This window comes from Rhipicephalus microplus, unplaced genomic scaffold (assembly GCF_043290135.1).
Source record: "Rhipicephalus microplus isolate Deutch F79 unplaced genomic scaffold, USDA_Rmic scaffold_246, whole genome shotgun sequence".
Taxonomy (NCBI): domain Eukaryota; kingdom Metazoa; phylum Arthropoda; class Arachnida; order Ixodida; family Ixodidae; genus Rhipicephalus; species Rhipicephalus microplus.
Window position 1 is genome coordinate 38139 of NW_027464817.1, and position 4430 is coordinate 42568.

At 57.7% G+C, this 4430-nt stretch overlaps 1 non-coding gene across 1 annotated transcript; it reads right to left on the reverse strand.

The window, feature by feature from the left end:
* Positions 1–1251: 1251 nt before the first annotated feature.
* On the reverse strand, positions 1252–3066 carry LOC142792825 (small subunit ribosomal RNA). The gene has a single exon (XR_012891237.1). It is a non-coding gene; the product is annotated as a small subunit ribosomal RNA (ribosomal RNA).
* Positions 3067–4430: the final 1364 nt, after the last annotated feature.

Consider the following 4430-nt stretch of genomic DNA (forward strand, 5'->3'; position numbering starts at 1 on the left):
GCGGGTCGGTCTCCTCCGCATAAAAAGGGGGACCCCCGCTTTTTGTTCCACGAAATCGCACAAGCTTTTTTCGCATCCACGGTTTGCCACCGCACACCAAAATGCCGATCCGGCTGCCTACTTTAGCCAACAGGTGGAGCCAGGCGCGCCGTACTTGCGCGGCACTTCCCACGTCCACCGAAGTCGGTGCCAAGGACCACTTTCGGCGCCGGAGCCGCGTACGAGCCTACTCGAGGCGGAAGAACGAAGCCAGCAAGGGCCTGGCCGCAAGTGCGTTCAATTGTCGGGACGTCCAAGTCCCTCGTTCTTCCGTGCTTCCTCTTTCGGCAAGTCGTTGCGGCACCTTCCCAAAGCGCGCAGACCCGCTAATCGCGACGAGCGCGACGTGGCCGTGCCGCCTTTCCCTCGGCAGCAAGCAAAACGCCTGGCAACGTCGACGCTCCCCTAACCGCGATCTCGCACCGTGTTTCGTGTGGCGAATTCAAAAGCCGGCCGGCGCTGCTGCAACCATTACGGTCGGTACGCATACGCCGCGGAGGGCGGGACGGTCATCGGAGCGTGCGGTTCCTCCATCGAGTACTGCGCACCTCGGCCGTCGCATCGCCGTGCCATGACCGGCCGCGCGTCAACGCGAACCGGTGCCAGCGAGATCCCTCGCCTGCAAGAACCGACCGGCAGCCTCCGTCACCCGAGGACGCGGAGGCGCTTGCCGCGGACGGCGGGACGGTATGCACTGGTGCACAGCGGACCCGTCACATCGCCAGTTCCTTGACCGACCGCCGACGCTTGTGCCGTTCCTCTCGTACTTGGCAGTCGCCGCGCGATTGTCGGGTCTCGTTCTTGCACGCTCGAACGGTCGGGAGGGCACTCGGCTGGCGTTTCGGGAACGCGCAGCCTCGCCTTCTACCGACGTAACCACGACTCGCCGTTCGCGCTCCGCCGCTCCTGTTTACAGTACTAGGCGGTCCCGCAGCGGTCGGGTCGCGCATTTCGAGCGCTTCGAGCCACGGTGCAGTGGCGGGTCGAAAGCCGACCTATGAGTGCGTTGCGCCGTTTGTACCCGCGTCCGCCACCTGGCCGACCGTCCAAGGTCGCGGTGTTGGCGTCCGCTGGGCGCAACAATTTGTCACGGGGTGCCGCTCCACATTCAGGCAGCCCCGTGGGGAAAAGCCGACCCCGCGTCCAAACGGGGTCAGCGGCAGAAAGTGTCGGGCGCAGACGCAGCTGAGGCGCTCACCCTTCACAATCCGTTAATGATCCTTCCGCAGGTTCACCTACGGAAACCTTGTTACGACTTTTACTTCCTCTAAATGATCAAGTTTGGTCATCTTTCCAACAGACCGGCGCAACCGAAAGGCCGCGCCGGACATCGGTCCGAAGACCTCACTAAATCATTCAATCGGTAGTAGCGACGGGCGGTGTGTACAAAGGGCAGGGACGTAATCAACGCGAGCTTATGACTCGCGCTTACTGGGAATTCCTCGTTCAAGGGGAACAATTGCAAGCCCCTATCCCAATCACGAAAGAAGTTCCACGGGTTACCCAGTCTTTTCAGACAGGGATAAAGACACGCTGCTTCCTTCAGTGTAGCGCGCGTGCGGCCCCGGACATCTAAGGGCATCACAGACCTGTTATTGCTCTGTTTCGTGCGGCTAGGAGCCGCTTGTCCCTCTAAGAAGGTTGTAAGGTGCTGGGAACCCCGCACCTATTTAATAGGCTAGAGTCTCGTTCGTTATCGGAATTAACCAGACAAATCGCTCCACCAACTAAGAACGGCCATGCACCACCATCCACCGAATCAAGAAAGAGCTCTCAATCTGTCAATCCTCCCAGTGTCCGGGCCGGGTAAGTTTTCCCGTGTTGAGTCAAATTAAGCCGCAGGCTCCACTCCTGGTGGTGCCCTTCCGTCAATTCCTTTAAGTTTCAGCTTTGCAACCATACTTCCCCCGGAACCCAAATACTTTGGTTTCCCGGAAGCTGCCCGCCGAGTCATTTGAGTAACTCAGGCGGATCGCTGGTTGGCATCGTTTATGGTCAGAACTAGGGCGGTATCTGATCGCCTTCGAACCTCTGACTTTCGTTCTTGATCAATGAAAACATTCTTGGCAAATGCTTTCGCAGTAGTTCGTCTTGCGACGGTCCAAGAATTTCACCTCTAGCGCCGCAATACGAATGCCCCCGTCCGTCCCTCTTAATCATTACCTCGTATTCCAAAAACCAACAGAACAGAAACGAGGTCTTGTTCTATTATTCCATGCAAGTTTATTCAGGCGACTCGCCTGCGTTGAGCACTCTAATTTTTTCAAAGTAAAAGCACCGGCCATCTCGAGGCACACAATGAAGTGCACCAAGAAAGAACCGGCATGATGTTCAGTCCGAGCCGTCGCATCGGGTAGATGCACTACTCGTCTGGAACTGAGATCCAACTACGAGCTTTTTAACCGCAGCAGCTTTAGTATACGCTATTGGAGCTGGAATTACCGCGGCTGCTGGCACCAGACTTGCCCTCCAATTGATCCTCGTTAAAGGATTTAGAGTGTACTCATTTCAATTACGGGGCCTCAAAAGAGTCCCGTATTGTTATTTTTCGTCACTACCTCCCCGTGCCGGGAGTGGGTAATTTGCGCGCCTGCTGCCTTCCTTGGATGTGGTAGCCGTTTCTCAGGCTCCCTCTCCGGAATCGAACCCTGATTCTCCGTTACCCGTAACAACCATGGTAAGCAAGTAACCTACCATCGAAAGTTGATAAGGCAGACACTTGAAAGAAACGTCGCCGGCTCGTGGCCATGCGATCAGCACAAAGTTATCCAGAGTCACCACACAATACGGGCCGAAACCCGATCGATCTTGGTCTAATAAAAGCACCCGTTACCCAAAGGGCTCCAGGCTCACTGCATGTATTAGCTCTAGAATTGCCACAGTTATCCAAGTAGGAAGAAACGATCTAAGGAACCATAACTGATTTAATGAGCCATTCGCGGTTTCGCCTTATTTCGGCATGTACTTAGACATGCATGGCTTAATCTTTGAGACAAGCATATGATTACTGGCAGGATCAACCAGGTAATCGTTCGACTGCGCGTCCGTCCTCGCCTTCGGCGGGCCGGACGCAGTCTGTGTGCGGCGGAGGCCACCTTCAGGCGCCCCAACACGCTTATTTTGCACTCCGAGATGACGGCGTTCGAGCTCGCTACGGCACAACCTTCCCGAAAGACGAGTGGGAGCCGTGCGGCAAGAAGCACGTTCATGCTCGCTCTTTTTCGTTGCATCGACTCGGTCGCGCCGTGCGGGTTGCCCAAGCCCGCTGCACTGTCGGTGGACCGGCCGGAACTAGCAACGGAGCCGAGACTGCAAAGCCGCCAGACGACGGGTCACGCCCGCGTCTTCGGCGCTTTCGCATCTGAATCGCCCGAGGACGACACGGAACACACCTCGATATCGTGGTAAAACGGCACCGTCCGACAACCAGCCCCTAACGCATCAAGCGGATGAGGCTGCAGACGACTGCCGTGGATTCCCCTGGAGCAGACCCGAGGACACGCTTGACGAGGCCGAAGCCCGCCGCATATCAGACACCCGGTCGCTTTCGCGTACGCCGCTCACGAGAACCCCCACATAATAGCAGCGATAAGTACCCAGACCTCCTTGGGCACTAATACGAGCGTACTCGAGAAAATTTCACCGCGGGTGTGCCCCGAAACGTGTGGCACGTTGAGCGTGCCACAAGTCTACGTCGCTCTCAAACCCGCCGAGGTCGTAGAATTTGCGACCCTACTCACGAAATTCCCACCGAGGATACGGCCGCAAACGTACCGCACCTTGGGTAGGCCACGAGTTTGTGCAACACTACGCTGACGGCACAGCACCGAGGTCGTGCGCGCACGCACGGGAAAATTCCGCCGCGGTTTCTGCCGAAAACGTGAGGCACCACGACTCTCCGCAAGTTCGCGTCGACTGCGAAAGACCGAAGTCGTGAACGACGTGTCCGCTACTCGCCGCCGACACGCTGGACACCAAACGTACAACGACTCGACGGCGTCGTAGAGGCCCACGACGCGGTTTTCCTTAACGACGTCTCGGCGTGGCACCGACAGGTTAGAACGGCCGACCAACGTTCCCTGTCCGCCGTTCGGCTCAGTCGAAGGGCTCGGCGACTTCGGCAACGCTGCGAAGCCGCACGGTGACGCACGCCATGTCCCCATTTTTTTTTTTTCTTTCTGCGTCTGCCGGGGTGCCCCTATAATAGCAGCGATAAGCACCCAGACCGCCGTGGGTCGCTCGCCCCGGCTGACGTGGTTTTTCGTACTCCTGCGGCGGTCGCCGTCAAGCACGTCCAAATACGCTACTTTCGTGGGCGCATTCACGCTCTTTCGCTTCGCCGGAGTGCCAGCACTCACTCTGCCAAAAACGGCGAACATCCGAGCGGCGGT